Source organism: Lepisma saccharinum, chromosome 2 (assembly GCF_977018435.1).
Source record: "Lepisma saccharinum chromosome 2, izLepSacc3.1, whole genome shotgun sequence".
Taxonomy (NCBI): Eukaryota; Metazoa; Arthropoda; class Insecta; order Zygentoma; family Lepismatidae; genus Lepisma; species Lepisma saccharinum.
The window spans coordinates 109301539-109320797 of record NC_139230.1 but is presented as its reverse complement, the minus strand read 5'-3'; the positions used below and the strand labels follow the sequence as shown (position 1 = coordinate 109320797).

At 39.3% G+C, this 19259-nt stretch overlaps 1 protein-coding gene across 1 annotated transcript in view; it reads left to right on the top strand.

The window, feature by feature from the left end:
- Window positions 1–19259, top strand: part of LOC145983594 (KICSTOR complex protein SZT2-like) — a 605385-nt gene that overhangs the window by 22207 nt on the left and 563919 nt on the right. The gene's annotated exons all lie outside the window — the stretch shown is intronic.

Below are 19259 nucleotides of genomic sequence, written 5' to 3'. Positions count from 1 at the left end.
TGAAGATTGAACAAAGTTTTACAAATTTCATATCAAATGTGAACCCAATATTATGAATTGCATTTCTCTTCGAACTACGAGAAGCCTGTTTATGATCTTCTAGCTGTTAGATTTGCCTTTACACTACCCTAAGAAAGCACTTACATCTCCTTTGATAGACATTTCTGGATATGTCCCTACAATTAGTGACCATTTCTTTTATTTGTTATTTTGTAGTTCTTTTTTTTCTTCTAAATATAGGGATTTTTAAGGCAAGAGAGGGAATTTATTTATATCCGAAAGGGATATTCCCCTCAGAGTCTGAAACATCACTGCTTTGAGCAGTGACCTCTTTTGGATCTGGTTTGTTTTTGTTTCCCCCTTAATGTTGTGAGGTATTTCTTTTGCGAATTCCATCTATTGAAAATTGACTGTCGTCCCTGTGCTGTGGTGTGATAGTGAAGTACATTATGGAATAAAATGAGTGTGATTGTGCGGTGGGGTGGAGAACTTGTTGAAGATGCCATTGTCCAGTAAGGATTTTGCTGCCAAGAAGAAACTTGTGAATGCAGGATGGCCCACCTCTTCTCTAGCAGGCATGGAAACAGCAACGCAAAATAAAGTGCACTGATTTTGTTATCCATGGTACAAAGCTGATAGTTGTAAATAGTTGTGATGCGGTTGTAAAAGGTATTCAGCACTTTTCTGTTTCCTTCTGTTTTTGTTTCTTTATCATCATTATTCTTCATTTTACCTAACTTTGCATATTTTTTATCGTTACGTTACTCATTGTGATAGGAATTAGACTGACATAATTTTTTTAAGGGGTGTAAGGTTAAATTTAGTGCCAAAATTAGGGTTTTGTGAAAAATTCCAGGAAAGTGTTCTGAAAAAATGGGGTTCGGGGTTGATGTGTGTGTGGATAAATCACTAACCATGTCAGCCCAAAAATAAACACAACGGGAAATAGCCTTCATCATGCTAGGCTTATGCTGTTGGAAAGGTCACGCTCAGCCACTGCTCTATATAAAGTGTTTAATTACAACAGTGTTTCTATTACTATCATATTAGTGGAAGTCACTTTTTTTTTTTTGCTTTACTAAACACTCTACTTGATCTACCCCCTCAATTCTTCATTTTCTCAATGCAATGAATTAAAATTTGTGCACCCAGTAGCAAAAGTAAATTTGAATTAGCGAAAGTAAATGAAGTGCTAACTGGTCAATCCATATTGAATGGTCCAGCGCTGGTTGCTTGAACATTTTTCAAAATTTTCATATTTTTGTTGGTGTAAACCCTATACGAGGGTAGTTCAAAACAGGATATTTTTTTTAAGCAGAGAAGTAACAGAATGTCAGAGTTATATATGTTTTAGAGGAAACATATACAGGGAGGTTATTTCAGTCGTTTACCGTCAGAGTGTCGGCCTCCGAGCTGCCCCTTCATGCAACAGGTCCCGGCAAATTGACTTACAGGAAGTCCGTAACAGAAACAGCTTGTTTTGTAATGTTTCCACTTTTCACAATTACAGTTACAATTACAATTGAAATAAGCATGTACCTTGTCGCAAGGATGCTGGAAAAGGTGTCCTCCCAAATACAAATATTTCTGGCACCTTATTTCTGACATCTAATCTTAGATTAGACATCGCTACTTTATCCTCAGTTGACAGAAAGGGAAGACAGCATCCCGGCGCATAAAGCAAACCGAAAGCGTAAAATGATATTTAAAAGTAATAATAATGATGATCACTAACTTCCTGTGTTATAAGAGATGTTGAAAATGACCTCCTTCAACAGCAATACAACACGTTTCTTAGGTTCAAGAGATCCTCTCTCTCGTAATTGCCTGACCACTTTTATGCAAGAATTCGTTTTCACGTAATTATCGTACAAAAAAACTGTTTGTTCAAGACTGTATTTGTTTAGCGGCATAACTAATGAATGAATAACAATTAACACACAATAAAGCACTAGCACTGAATAGAACACGAACTCAATAGCACAAGATAAAAAACACGGGTACTGATAAACGCAAACAGAAGTGAGCATGAGGGTACGGTACACTCACTATGTCTGGTAGCCGACAGTGTTGCTAACCATTTTTTGGCAATGTCCCTACAACTGACCAAATGTCCCTATGCCAAGTAAGGCGACTAAAAAAACACCACCTCATGAGCATGCAAAACAGAAGATAAAATATACACATTTACTTATCAAATCTTTCTGCTCTGTACTTCCACAATTAATGAAGGAGCGAATTTACAATACAGGACCCCTCCCCGTTTTTTGTGTCCTAATCACGAATTTGAAGTTAAAATTTGGGGGTCACGTGTAGAAATTGCAAAATAAGTGAAATTGAGTGGTCCGCGATCGGCACGATTGCTCATTATTTACTGGAAGATTTTGTGTTTCCAATACTTAAAAAATGAAATATACATTCCTGATATTACTACAACCCCAAATTGTAATTATGTTTGCCTATCCTAACCTAACCTAAACTTACCTGAATGGTTTGTGGGGCTACCCATGCATGGTTTTTCGACCCCAAATTTTAACTATGTTTGCCTTGCTTAACCTAACTTAACTTAACCTTACCGAGAATGGTCAGTGGGGTTATCCGTGAATGGTTTTGCACTATGTGACGCATGCCTTTAGAAGCGATATCGGGCGGGGCCACGCAGAGGGTGTGCGTGGTGATCAGCCAATGGCAGGAGTGCAACGTTGTACAGTTAGGAGACTGCGGCTCGGAAGCTAAAATCTGTGTTCTGTATTTTTCTTGCGTGCAAGAAGTTTTCATAAAACTCGCTACTTTAAGGTTCATCATAAGATGGGGAAATACATTTTGAACCTGACTGTCTAAGCCCCATGAATTTCCGTCGCCTACAGTCAGAGTTATCATTCCTTGAAGAGACAAGGGAAACATCACCTTTCATTTCCTTCCGCCTGTGTTTTTCGTTGCCACCGTGTTGACGCAGCTGAGTTGTTGTGTCTAGGGAAAACCGTGGGTGTTACATTCGCCTCTATATAAACAATGACCCTTCATTGTTCTGGGCATTCTCGAACATTGAAAGTCTGGGTCAGTTTGAGTTCAGCCTTTTCGTAGCAAGGCCGGTGTAAAATTATTCGCTTATCGTTCACTCATGCACCACAAAGAACAGTTTGTGAAAAGATTAAATACAGCCCTTTCGTGCAATAGTGTATGTTCCGTGTGCTCTTTTTATTTTAAACAATGTCACTCTCAAAACCTAGCACCAGTAGTACAGGCACCAAGGGTGCAAAATCTAATCATTAACCTCCCGGAGAGTGACTCGGAAATCTGTGACACTGAGACCGAGGAAGACGACGAGAGTGGTGATGAATAAATACCTTCAAGTTTCTTTCAGGTATGGGTTTTTCGCATATGCTACAGTGATATGATATTATAATCCTGTGTAGAAATATTCACTATATTATTTCACTGTACTCATATATACTGTGCATGCATTATCAAAATAATGGACACATCCCGAATTTTCTGTCTTTCCCTTACGCTAGCAGTTAGTTTGGCAACAGCGCAGTAGCACTGGCTGGGTATTGGCCGAACTCATGTTCCTTCTAAAAGCGTGTGCCGTATAATTGTGATTATGAACCGATATCTTATTTTCGTAGCACTTTAACGGCAAATGTTCATCATCGAAGATGCCATTTTCGTATCCTGCAATTTTACAATCGATGCACTGTTGCCAAACTTACCTGTATTCAAATCAGTCCACACTCCACATGTTCTTCTACATCATAATTGTCGCTGTCACATGTAAGCACCTTCTTTGGGCAATATACCGAAATCCATAAGTTTATTAATTAGCCCACGGCCATCCTCTTGCACACTCCACCTAACAATCTGTACAACATTAACAACTTTTTACTGTTCTCTTCTGCCATTCTTACATGATCCATGCTCTCCAAGTATGAAATCAACAGTGTGGCAATGCTGTAGACGGCGTAACTAATTGCGAACGTCGTCAATTGTTCATATCAACAAATACGGCTACAATACTTGTATACTGAGAATCATTGTGAGAATTGAAAAGCTTATTTTACAACTTCTACACGTTAATGAACAATTTTTTCACCTCACCCCAACATGTTAACTTGATATAAATCATCACGACTAATTATTTCGTGAGTATAAGACGTAGCATAGAAATTACAGAAGGGTCCGGTATTGTAAATACTTGCCTTAATGAATAATAGGGGTGTGCGGGACAGAATTTTTTGGGTTGGGACAGGATCGGGATGGGAATTTTTTTAAATCCCGACAATCGGGACGAAAAAATTTGCAATTTCCCAACCAAGTCTGAAAATTTTCGGACGGGAAATGTTCGAAATTTCCCGAAGCTCTGGAAATCTCGAATTCTACATGTCATTTTCACATTAAGTGATTGTTTTTGCATTTCTAGAATAAAAACTTACAATTTCCGATAAGTTCCAGAAACTTACAAGGCAGAAAACTTCTAGAATTAATGACTTTTTAAAGTGACCATTCGGTATTTCCTGACTGCTTGTGATCCCGAAAAGTCGGGATCAGGACGGGAAATTTTTTCCACCGATCCCGGTCCCTACTTTTCGGGATCCCGCACATCCCTAATGAATAACGTTGAGTTGTTTACTGTTGATTATGTTAGTTGAAGTCATACATGCTGCTGCTGTGAAGAGATAGATGTTGGTTGGTGGTGCTGTATTTCCTGCAGTCTTGAACAATTCTGGTCCCATTTTATTTCTCTTTTTTGTTTTTGTATCACTTAACATTGAAAATATTATTTTCGTTTCCATGTTAGAATGTGGCAATGTTAGCACTATTTTCGTGAGAGTGGAAATGTTTTCAAAAATTAACTTGCCTTGAAAGTTCTTGGTAACCGATAACATGTTCCAAAATTCGGATGGAGATTTGTTAGTTAGTTCTTTTTCCTCTTCCTCGCTAAAGTATCCAGATAAACTAATCCATTCATTCCAAACCGAGCACGAAGAAAGTGCAACTGACTGATGAGTAAGCTTTGCACCTTTGCGCAATAAAATGTTATTTTCCAAGATTGAAAAAAGCCCCTACGTTTTCCCTTATTTGGTAAAATCTGTCCCTACGTGGGCGAAATATAGTGAAAAGTCCCTATGTGTAGGGACATGTCCCTACGGTTGGCATCACTGCCGACAGGTGTCGCATTCGTTCAGTATGAAGCACTCTCTCTGGGCTGACAACTCCCCCGACCCCCGATACGCTGCCGGCGCTCTCGCGACAACTGAGGATAAAGTAGCGATGTCTAATCTAAAATTAGATGTCAGAAATAAGGTGCCAGAAATATTTGTATTTGGGAGGACACCTTTTCCAGCATCTTTGCGACAAGGTACGCGCTTATTTCAGTTGTAATTGTAACTGTAATTGTGAAAAGTGGAAACATTACAAAACAAGCTGTTTCTGTTACGGACTTCCTGTAAGTCAATTTGCCGGGACCTGTTGCATGAAGGGCCCGCTCGGCAGCAAACGCTCTGACGGTAAACGACTGAAATAACCTCCCTGTACATCCCAAGTTTTAGCAGAAGATATTTGAGCTCTGTTAATGGTTTCCTCTTTTTTTTATAGCTCTTTGAATTTTGTTTTGAAAATTTGAGGTACTTGTAAAAAATTTGAGATCGATATTTCATGGATAACAAAGTTACAATATGAGGAAGTTAGTCAAAAATGGACAAATCTACATTATTAGTTACAATGAAATATTTACTTTTTACAAGAATAATAAACTATCATGTAATTAGAATTATTGTATTTATTAATTGCATCATGCGAATGGCATAGTAAGTCCATTAGTAGCTATTATGTGAAATTAATAGAATGGCATGATCTTAGACAAGAAGGATTTCTAAGGTCCTGTTCAGCCCAGTTCGGTACAGTTCTAGGCGAGTGCGGAGTGTGGCCGTACAGTCTAGCTCTTTCCCCCCTGGGCCGCTTGGTTGAAGCCGAACAATAGGCGGTTGGGGACCAAGCCGTCCAGGGCTCGATGCCCGGCTGTACCTGCACGGTGCAAATAAACAAATAGAAAAATACTATTGAGATGGGGAAAAAAGGATGGGTTGCATATGAAATTATAGCTATTTGATTGATGGACTGTGATATGTGAATGTGTATTGTGTTAAGAATCTCTACATGATATGAGAATTGCAAGTCCACACCTTAATTTCAATTCCGGTCACACTTACACCGATGTCCTGGCGCTGTGTATTGATGTCTCCATTGTCTGTCCTTAGGGATCCTGGTTGTCCCAACTGTCCATGCTGTCAATCACACTGCCCTCCGGTGACGATTCCTACATATATATTAGGCCGCGGTAGCACACGTCGCAGTTCACATCTGTCTTCTGCACGCTGACCAGTTACATATATATATATACTTTTATATGTAAAAAGATACAGTTTATCTTGTGACGAAAACTATCCCGTTCATCGTAACTTAAATGTTATTTGCAATACTATGGGCACTGACGGACACTGACTTCATAACGCAGACTCTTTATGACACCGACTTTTCTGTACTATTCCTAGACACACAGTTGTCACCTTAAATTCTCAACACAGATTCGCAACTTCTCGACAACAGATTCTCCGGTACAAGTTCGAGACACACACTTGTCACCTGAATTCTCAACACCGATTCTTCACTTGCATTCTCAACACCGATGTCCTGTCTAGCTTATAGACGCACCCTGAACCGCCAAAATTCACCGTTGGGTTAGGGGCTTTTGTCCATGTCCACTTTCTATTGGCTGGCGTGGAGGAGGGGGTTGGTTGCAGGGAAGAATGGAAATATTTCACGTTGGGGAGACAAAGGGGTTTCTGGGAGAGAAAGCGTAAATAGCCGTCGCCTTTTGTGGGCAAGGTAAATGACCTTTGCTTGGCTTCTCTGATACTGACGGGGATTTCGAGACGTGCTGAAAGTTCGATAATAATAATAAATGTAGAAGATGATATATTTATATATTGATACTAGTGTGCACGTATGGAAATACGGGTACATTATGCCCCTCCCAAGTGCGATACTTGGGACTGAAGAGATCTCAAGTGATGCACTGACACAAGTAATGATAAATAAACATGTGGCCAGCTTGGTCGCTTGACTTAAATCCTGTAATTCGTTGCATTGATTAAATATGTTCTGTAGAACGTGAACAACAACATCATTGCATAATAATAATAACATGTGTATCTATGCTTCCATTATACTACTACATGCTAGATCCCATACATAAAATTCAAAATACTGTTACAGAGTAAATACAAAACTAAATAAACAAGAAAATGATAATTTCCACTCCCACAAATGAAATAATACTTCACCATTACCACAGAAAACTAATTACACATACATAATTGCCATAGAAATACAGTAGAAATAAATTAAAATATGAAGATCAAATAAGAATGTTACATAAGAATAATAGTAAATGAAATAAATAAGATAGCAAATCCACTAAATGGGTTGACAGATATAAGTGTAAATAATGTTAACGATTTCAAAATTAACACAATATAAAATTGCAATAAGAATAATATCTTTCCTTTATATGCTCTTTCATTTTCTATATGCTCCTTTGGTGTTATGCGATGAGACTTTTAGCCTGACTTTCCTTGTTATCCTCCATTTTTCTGGACGTCTGGATAACTTTCTTATCACCTTCACCATCTGTTCTTCACAGGTCATCGGTATGAAGTTCATACGTTTCTTGATTGGAGTTCCATAATCCACCTTAATCTCATTAGTGTGACCATTGACTGTGCCTTGTTCTTTACTGACAAGATGTTTATGTTTCAATGACAGTCGACGTGACATTTGTTGCTTATTAGTCGATAAATAGTCACAGCCTCGTGCGTGATTCGCGATATCCTCTTCTGTGTATACACGTTTCCAGTTATCTTTGACAACCCTATTTTCCGCCATATTCGCATTCACACTTCTCAAGTAATTGTGTGCTTTCTCATCATGGCTCACGGCAATTTCATTCATTTCGTCAACTGTGTCGACCAACATGTGACATACGTTGCTGAGTGCATTCTCATTCGAAATAAAGGGTACGCTAACGCTTTGGTTGTCGACGTTGAGGTGCATTGTTCTTGTGTCGAAATCTAACCTGGCTTTGTAATCAAGCCACGTGTCACACCCTAAAATCAAATCGTGCCTTAATCCAGGTACGACCAGAGCAGGACAACATAGTTTTGCTCCATTCATTTCAAGAGTCAATAAAGTTTGTTCTTGGATCTTCACATCTTTTGCGTTCATCGCTCCTCTCACAACGATGTTGGTTACTCTGAACGAAGGCAAAGAGGGGTCATTTCTTTTCAGCTGGTTGAAAAGATCTGCATTAATTCCCGCACAGGTGGCGCCTGTATCTACGAGACAATGGATGACTTGCTTTCCTACGCATGCTTCGATTTGCGGGAGGTAACGCACCCCTTCATTCTTGAGGGTGGTCCCGTTATCAGTGACGTCAATGGACGCTAGAGACTGGTTTTGAGCGCTCATTTCATTCCTGCACAATCCTGGGGCAGTGTTGCCATCAGCTGATCTATCAGCGTTAGAATTAAACTTTGTGCTAGAGAACGAAACATTGGAGGGCTCACTTTCACTTCCGACGAACGGTACTTTTACCCTAGTCTCTTCATCTGAAGCATTGCTTTGAGGTGTCATCGGCCTCGGGCTATCAGAAATATGCGAAGGTTTCCTCTTCACGCCCTCTGAGTTTACAGTACTAGAAACTGGTTCTTGACTCGAAATCTGCTCTGCCGTATAAATGGGGAATTCACTCGTGGATCCATGAAAATTCGCAACTTCGCCCGCAGGTCTCTCCCTGTCACCTGAAGGCGTATCTAGTTTAAATCTGGGTGATTGGTATTACGTGGGTTCAAGTCCCGGTTGCTTTCTTGTTCGCTGTGCCGCCAATCGGCTCCGTCCCGCTGGCTTCTCTGGAATCTCGGCGGCCGGTTGTTCCAGCATCCTCGGTTTGAGTCCCGGCGTCGGTCATTCTGTTCTCGCTCTCTGTTAGTATTGCCAGGGCCATTCAACGCCATTGCATTCTGATGAGCGACCTGCTGTCTTCTCTCCTGGGGGTATTCCCTGCGGGGTGCACTCGGCCTGTCGGAACTCACATTTGAGAGTTCTTTTAAAATGTTCATTAGTTCGGAAAGCGTGGAGGCGCTATGAGCAATCAGTGTCCTCTGAATTCCTGGATTGAACTGTTTACTAATGGCTTTGATAAGTTCGCTTTCCGACAATGGAGTTCTCAGCGCTCGATTTATTTTCACCTGCCCTGCTGCATGTTCAGCAAATGTCATTCTTGAGGCGCTGTCGAATTTGTTGGTATACAGTGACAATTTCAGAGCAGACATAGTGTTATCATCTCTGTACTCTTCTTCCAGGGCCGCCTTGAAAGTAGAGAGGTCCCGTATGTTATCCGCTCGCATCTCATACGCCTGCTTTGCTCTTCCCGTCAAGGTGTTCCGGGCAACGCAAACTTGCAACTCTGGAGGAACGTTGCTGAGCATCAAATAGTCTTCCAGTTCTTGGAAATACGTTGATAGGTTCAGTGGACCTTCAGATCCATCGAAGTTAGGCTTGAACAGAGCGTGAACCTTCACCGAATGTGACATCACTGCAGCGGCGTCCGGCACGGTGGGTCGGTTAGGCGTCTGATCGAAGAGCGACTGGCTGATGTTCGATTCATTGGACGTCGCGACTCGTTGTTGTTGTTGTCGCTCGCTAATCAAAGGGTGGCGAGTTGATCTCTCGGAATCGCGTGCTTCATGGCAAATGCTATTGCGCAACACATCTGCGTCCTTGCGAACATCTTCAATCGAATCCAGTAGTCCCTTGATTGTATCCTGCGTAGCGCTCCGAGTGGAATCCAATTCGGCTCTTAATAGCGTCAGGTCTTGCCGATTCGTTGCAATTGAAGCTTCCATCTGTTGTTGGTTTTGGCCACACGCTGATATTTCGGCATCGATTCTGTTGAGGTCAGATTGGAATCTCTCAGCCAGTTTGTTGCGGTTATCCTCACAAATCTTCTGCATCTCAGCCCTTGCTCGTTCGCCATCTCTCGTCATCGAGTCCCTCAGTTTCTGATTTTCCTCGCTGATGTACGTGTAAAGGGCACCTATTGATTGCTCATGCATTGATTGTACATTGCTGATTTCTTGGTGGATATGTTCCCGTAGTTCCTGGGCCATCTCTTGCGTCACGGTTCTCATGCTGGTCATTATTTGGGCCATCATCTGCTGCATACTCATCGCTTCTGGATGTTCCGTCGACGTGCTGGTCTCGCCAGTCTTCTCGACGTCGTTTTCTCCGCCTGCCATTTTTAATTTTGATTGTGCGCGGGTAAGCACCATAAACAATACGCCAAAATGCACTGATGTTCAAATCGAGAAAATGTTTTCACTGTTGACAGCTCGTTGCAACTTTCATACTCGCCGATCGTATCACTTTGACACAATTCGAGAATTTTGAAGCGAAGCACTCGCGAACATCCCAACGGTACATACAAGCGACTACTACCCTACATGCAAGAAACAAACTACATCTACGAAACTACTGATAATGGAAACACATGCACACAAGCAATTTAAAATATAAATGCGTCGATGTTGCTCTTCAAATGGTGGAAATGATGTCAATGAAAACAGATATGGATGTAAGTTTGTGTCATAAATTGAAATTAGTTTGAAGTGAAAAATTGTGAAATTTCATGAAAAGTGGGTACTTTTGAAGCCAAACTTGGGTTCAAATGCCTTACTGTTGGGCGCCATTTTATGTGGCCGTACAGTCTAGCTCTTTCCCCCCTGGGCCGCTTGGTTGAAGCCGAACAATAGGCGGTTGGGGACCAAGCCGTCCAGGGTTCGATGCCCGGCTGTACCTGCACGGTGCAAATAAACAAATAGAAAAATACTATTGAGATGGGGAAATAAGGATGGGTTGCATATGAAATTATAGCTATTTGATTGATGGACTGTGATATGTGAATGTGTATTGTGTTAAGAATCTCTACATGATATGAGAATTGCAAGTCCACACCTTAATTTCAATTCCGGTCACACTTACACCGATGTCCTGGCGCTGTGTATTGATGTCTCCATTGTCTGTCCTTAGGGAGCCTGGTTGTCCCAACTGTCCGTGCTGTCAATCACACTGCCCTCCGGTGACGATTCCTACATATATATTAGGCCACGGAAGCACACGTCGCAGTTCACATCTGTCTTCTGCACGCTGACCAGTTACATATATATATATATATACTTTTATATGTAAAAAGATACAGTTTATCTTGTGACGAAAACTATCCCGTTCATCGTAACTTAAATGTTATTTGCAATACTATGGGCACTGACGGACACTGACTTCATAACGCAGACTCTTTATGACACCGACTTTTCTGTACTATTCCTAGACACACAGTTGTCACCTTAAATTCTCAACACAGATTCGCAACTTCTCGACAACAGATTCTCCGGTACAAGTTCTAGACACACAATTGTCACCTGAATTCTCAACACCGATTCTTTACTTGCATTCTCAACACCGATGTCCTGTCTAGCTTATAGACGCACCCTGAACCGCCAAAATTCACCGTTGGGTTAGGGGCTTTTGTCCATGTCCACTTTCTATTGGCTGGCGTGGAGGAGGGGGTTGGTTGCAGGGAAGAATGGAAATATTTCACGTTGGGGAGACAAAGGGGCTTCTGGGAGAGAAAGCGTAAATAGCCGTCGCCTTTTGTGGGCAAGGCAAATGACCTTTGCTTGGCTTCTCTGATACTGACGGGGATTTCGAGACGTGCTGAAAGTTCGATAATAATAATAAATGTAGAAGATGATATATTTATATATTGATACTAGTGTGCACGTATGGAAATACGGGTACAGGAGGTAGTGCAACGGAGAGGTGAGGTGGGGGCAGAGCGCAACGATGTCAGATCTCTCAAATTTTCTCTCCGCCGGCCCTCTTACATGCTTGCTGAGCTAAAGCTCTGATTCTCTGTTATCTGCTGGACGGTAGAGGTCTCAATACAGGGTGCGGTGTTGCAACCACTTGCAATGCATTTTCCGTTCTGTGGATTTTAACGCATTGATGTTCCGAGGGTGAAAAGCATGCTCTGAAATGTATCTGCTTGTGTTTGTTATTGTGGTGTTCTGTGTTTTTGTTAGTTTCTTTATTTATTTGTGTTGCATTGTTGTTTCTATTTCGTTAAATATTACTTATTGTTGTGTTAGAGTGCGGAGTGCATGATGTGAGCAAGGAGATCAATGGCATGTTTTTCTCAAGAATGCTACAAGAACAAGCATAAAAAAGGCAAATGTTTGAGCTCGGCCGAACAGTGTTGAACGTGTATGCCTTTTTCCGGGCAAATAAATTATTGGCGGTATCGACACAATGAAGACTGCCACTCGAATGACATCTGAAGCAAGGGGGGATAACTGTGTCAGAGGTCAACTATTATTAAAATTAAGAAAGACTTTAATGAAAACAAAGAGGGAAACTTTCTACACCAAGTAAGAAGAAGAACGATATGGGGTGATTCGTCTATTGCTATTAAGAGGACAGTGCATGTTATGTATAGGGAAAATGAGCTACCGACTTTGGGAAAACTTTTTAAAATCATCAAAGACGAACATGATTTTCCTAAAATGTCACTCTCAACTTTACGGCGTACACATAACAACATAAGAATATGTTGTTACGTTTTAAAAATAACTTTAAAGGCTCCTGTACAAATTTTTAAAATATTAAAAATTTTAATTGCTACTTTTCATTAACCCATATATTCCCGAATTATTTTATGGTGACAATTTTTGTCAAATTTATGTATTTTACTCTATTATGACTACTGATCATCAGGAAATCAAAACTAATGGAAAATCTTTTTGTATTCAGGCTAGGGGAGGGTGGGTCAAAAACGACCCAATGGGAATACCGATGCTAACTGCATGGGTCGTTTTTGACCCAATGGGAAAATAGGGATATAATTCATAACAATATGGGCACTGGCGATTCATGCAATCTATCTATCTATCTCTCTCTCTCTCTCTCTCTCTCTCTCTCTCTCTCTCTCTCTCACTAACTCACTCACTCACTCACTCACTCACTCACTCACTCACTCACTCACTCACTCACTCACTCACTCACTCACTCACCCACTCACCCACTCACTCACTCACTCACTCACTCACTCACTCACTCACTCACTCACTCACTCTCTCTCTCTCTCTCTCTCTCACACACACACACACACACTCACACTCACTCACTCTCACACACACTCTCACACACACACACTCACTCACTCACTCTCTCTCTCTCTCTCTCTCTCTCTCTCTCTCTCTCTCTCTCTCTCTCTCTCTCTCTCTCTCTCTCACTCACTCACTCTCCAACTTTGATACCAATAAATAAAGAAAACACATATATTTGATGTCCACAGTTTTTCACTTTGTTATGCAAATTTATGTTGTTGGCAGAATATCAGAAGGAAATAAAACATAACAATAGTTACTTGATTATACACAAAATATAGCCTATTGTAATATCACACATCTTTTCTCACTTCATGAGTACATTACTTCTTGTGAAAATTTTTAGAACATTTATTGTACAGAAATACATTGCACTGGCTGCAATTGCTTTTGTTTTTGCAGCTGGCACATCTTTACCTACATTCCTTCTCTTTGATAATGTGATTTATTCTGAAGCACTTTATGCTAGATGGTGGCTCTAGGGATGTGCTTACAGAGGAAAGCCTGCTCGAAGAATCTGTTGTTATTCCATATCCTGTCAAAGTCACTGTAGCAACACTTCTTCTAAACTGTAACATATCTCCATTGTAGCCTGCATGTTGAGCTAGCAACTAAGAATTTACAACAGCCACATTTACCACCCAAGAAATCAATGGAATGTACAACATTTTACCTCTTATTGAGGTACATATAGTTCATGTAGTAGTATATAGAGTACTCCAAGTGGAGGTCTAATCGATCAACACCCCCTATGTTGGTATTTTTCAATCCAATAACATCATGCATTTCAATTTGTACTCTCCCTCCAGCAGCAGATGAACGTCTACTTGTCAGTTTGTGTGGCGAGACAAATTGTCAGTATCCGTTTCCACTCTTGCATCAAGAGGACAAAGAAAAATGGTATTTCTCTATGTTGTGGTTCCGCTTCAAAGTGATCAAGTATCTCAGCTAGCGTAGCGACAGAGGTCTGTCAGTAAAGAGAAACATATGTTCTTGTACAAGTGAGTAACATGACTTTTTCTTCATGATAAAAAAGTGACAAAAATGCCTATACGTTATATTTCAAGTCGAATAAAATAATAATTCATAAATTTGGAAATTACAATAATAACCCGTGGCACAATAGTACATTGAGGGCCCTGGCCCACCTACCGACTGCCAACTTCACTCCCCCCTGATCCTACTCACTCACTCACCCGATGTGTGAGATCATCGAACCAGTTATGGGGTGACGTGTGGTCAGCACGACGAGCCCCCAGTCTTTGTTGTAGGTTTCCATGAGCAGGCTACGCTTGTCATTCGTAGCTCTCCAATTTTCTCACGATGGTGGGTGGCCACTGGTCCCATGCACAGTCTGAAATCTCAGGAGAAAAGTTGTTACACTCCCCCCAGGAGACTCGAACCAGAGCCCAAAGCATTACGCATTAGACCTGCATGGTCAATTATGCAAAAATTGATGTAATGTATGAAGTATGCATGCAAACCTTACAAACCTAAGAAAATAGTAGAATAAAGTGATGAATTCCAGAAGACAAGACATAAAATGTGCTTACTCCATTAGCAACGATATTCCCATTGGGCCAAAAATGACCCACCTGATGAAAACACAATTGTTTGAGATAATGAACACATGTCATAAAACTGTAATTTAAAACAACAAGTAGCATTCTTTAGAAATCATATTGTAAAAAAAAATGGATAATTAGGAGAAAATAAAACTGCACTTAATTTTCTTTTGACAATGGTATTATAGCTGTCCCAATGATCAGTGTGCTCCCAAATTCAACGCCAACTGCATACGTCATAATTTTGAAAAATCAGGATCCACTTTGAACAATTATGAAAATTATAGCATGCACATTAATTCCAACTCATAAATAAGAAAGATATATTAGTAACATAATAAACAGTTAACAAAAGAATATTGAAGTGTGCAATGGGTCGAAAACGACCCAATGAGATTATATGGGTTAATTAGATGAAGGACCGTGCGAAAAAAAAAATTGCTCTGTGTTCTCGATTTGATTGAACATGTTTGTTTGAAGTTCACTTTATTCTCAGAGAAGCTAATCGAGACTAGACTAAAATGGAATCCGAACTATTGTCAATATGACTCCATGGGGAATCAAACACACTACTCGATTACAAGACAACATTGTTAATAACTACCTTTTTTCTTTTAATTTTGTACAGAGTTTTCTTCGAATAGCAGCCGTGTTCCGTGTTAACTCACATTAAGCATTTTTTTTTTTTAAATTTTTAATTAGCATTGCTAATATGTATCATTTAAATAATCTATGAAATTGTGCATTTACCAAAAGTATATATTACTTTCTAAACATAGAAATATTGTGATTATTCAGTAGTACAGATGTGACGGAATCAAAAGAAAGTGAAAACATTGTTAATTTGCAGAATAGAATATTCGAATACTACTGAGAATTGAAACTAAACAATGAATGTGAAGCTGTAAGCCGTGCAGCGAGCTTTGTCAGTAACCGACTGTTTTGTTTGTTTCAATTGTCATTTTCCGACCCAAAGCAGGATATGGGTCTGGTTCCAATGTCCATTCATGTTTGTTTAAATTGACAAGAAATGATTGCTACCTCTGCATTTCAGCCCATTTAATGCATGAAATGAGACGATTTACATTTGCAATCCTAAAAAATATGCCTAATTATTGCATGTGATTTTGCGTACACCTCGCATCCCTTCACCACTGAAAAAAAAAAATTCTCTTGGCGTTGGCTGGAGTGACCGCGAGAACGAAGTGCATAGCGAAAGTGTAAGCGCTAGCTGTTTTTCATTTGTTACACTTTAAACGTGGCAACATCTTTGTGCCAAGAAGGAAGTAGGAGTTATTTCTGGTATGTACCGAACTGCCGTGAACAAGTCTGTAGTGTGTGCATGTCATTGGTAGTGACTAGGGATGGATGATATCGGAAATTAGATATCGCGATATATCATCAAGAAAATATCATCACAGATTATACGATATTTTTCACAGATGATACGATATGTCTCCACGATACATATCGTGTCAGCGATACATAATTCCCCACGATGTGTATTGTGGTGGCAATGATATGTATCATGGCAGTGATATATATCGTCTTCATGATATTATTGTACTGGTGATATATCATATCCACGATTAGTATCATGCTTGTGATACGTATCGTCCCCATTTCCAATCACAAACAGAAGAGTATTTCATGTAATAACTAGGAGGCGGATTTATATGCACTTAAAAAAGCCAAAATATGCACTAAAAAGCCAAAATATGCATGCAAATATGTACTAAAAAAGGCCAAAATATGCATTTAAGATATGCACTAAAAAAATTTCAAAACAACCTATTTTAAGGTTCTGTATGCCTTACATGCAAAGTAAATATATCAGTAATTCACTGAACACAATTATGGAAATGAAAGTGTGATAAATTGTGCTTTTTAGGTTCACCAAAATATACTAATTTATAAATGTTTTTAGTTTCTTGGAACAATATCATATTACATGCATTCCTTTGTTTGGAGGCTCGCTTTAAAAACTGCAATATTGCAATTATAATAATATATGTACCTTTTTGGAAACACTATACTCTTTTCATTGCATTAATCAATATTATTCTTTTACATTAGCATTTCAATACACTAGACATTATTTATCGATGTTTTCAGGTAGCAGACTATTGAGATTGTCAGAAAGGAAGTCTTTGTATTTTGAAAATGTTCTTTCCATTTCACAAGATGCCACTGGACTGTATTTGTTATTTTCATTTCTTGTGGTGATATCCTGATGTAAAATAGATTTTTCTGTATTCAGAATTTTTCAAATAAATAAATTTCAGTTTTGGAATACCCAGGCAAATCCTGCAACATCAAATTCACCCATCGCAGGAACTGCAAACCTGGGTTTCTGAAAGCTATTGCTAACTGCTTCCCCAATTCAGCTTTCTCAACTTCTCCTGGTACTATTTTCTTTGAGCAATATCAAAAAGAGATTAGATAGACAATGGAAGAAAAAAAATCTAATCTTTGTCCGTTCAAAACTATCAACGAAATTTTACCATATTCTTAATACTTCATTTAAGATTCAAATTAACTACATTTTGATTCAAATTAACAACACAATCATAAATCGCACATGGTAAAACTACAGACATAACCACAATGGTCTGGATGGCCTAGTGTGGGGATTCAACCTGCAAACACTACGAATGTGAATCCATCATCTTAACCATCAATTCAAAGGAAGCAATGCTGGATTGCTAATTTTAACATGCGGTTCTGGTGACGATAGAGTTTGCACAGAGATAAATGCATTATAGGCAGATATTGAACTCAGGCAGCAAACCGCCTGCACTATGAATCTGTGGTTCGCACCTACCGTAACATGGGAGTCAAACAAATGCTATTTGTCATGTGAGATTTAATGGAAAATAATGCACAGCGACATTCTGTCTTTGTCCGCAAAACAGCAGCTTTAGACCAAAAAATAAGAATAACATAATTTTTTAAACATAAATTGTTCTGCAGGTTATATACGAGATATAATTGAGACACTTTTCCTTATCAAAACCAAGGTACATGTTATACGCCCATAAAACCGACATTAAATATATCAATAAGTGCCCAAATCCCAAGGATGCTATCTCAATTTCTATCAGACTGCCATCTTTCTCCTTCCAATTACTTTAATAGTAAAATTAGCACTTCAAATCACTACTACTTTCGTGAAGACAATCACCCAAAAATCATATTTAATCCTCACCAGTATGTTGTTTGAATATTTAGCTGCCAAATAATCGCAAAAAGTTATTGTATTTTTATTACATTTAATTTAAGAATAAAATATGCTCATAGTGCATATCTTCATCATCTGACCATCATTCCCTTAGTTTCTACTTTCTTCTTATTTTGTACTCGAATAACAGAATGATCCTTCATCCGGCCCCTGTGGCGGAGTGGTTAGCACATCGTGCTACGATGCTAGGGGTCCCGGGTGCGATTCCTGGCCTGGGCATGGATGTTTGTGAGTGTCCATTCATCAATTTTATCATATCATCCCTCATTCCATCTTCGCAAATTAGCCAAAAGTGGCACAAAAAGCAAAGTAAAATATAGCAAATCAATCAATCAATCAAAGAATGATCCTTCACTATATACATTGTCCACAAAAGTTAACATAAGTTCATAAAAATCACAGTGACCAGTCCTACTCAGGCAACAAATGTTTTCTGTTACTAAAAATGAAAGCTTTGTTTGAGCATGGTAAATTTATATTTCATCAAATTTCCATTCAAACTGCAAAAAACTACTCTAAATAGCTGTAATGTATTACATGCTTAAAGCATACTTGACAATAAATAACTCTGCTGGCATTGGTAAATGCATCGTTACCTTCTACCCACTGTTGGAGCAATATGCTGTTACTTATCTCCTTCAGCATTTATTGTCACTTCTGCAGCACACACACACAGATTTATCAAGATGTCACATTGACCGATAATCCTCAAATAATGCGACCCCAGTGTTGTCATTGGAATTTGGAAATGTGACTCACATCTCTGAAAGGTCATTGGTTGAAGAGAGGGCAGGTTTTCTGTCTTTACAACCAGACCACCTGCAATGCTATGAGATGAGTTTTGGAATGTCCTTAACCCAACCAGTGCCCATGACCAGACAGAAATAGGCTATTTAATGCTGACACAAAGAATGGGAAAAATGAAGCAGACAAACTTGAAACAAACAATTACATGAAAATTACTCCCAATATATGCAAATTATATGCACGTTAAACTAAAATATGCACTAACTTCCAAAATATGCATTTATATGCACTATAAAACTTTACCAAAGTAATCCACATCAAGTGAAATGGATAAATTCATTGAGAGCATATGAATTTTTTAAGGAAGAAAACATGCAAATATGCAAAAATCCGCACCCTAGTAATAACAACCAAGTTCGCTTCATC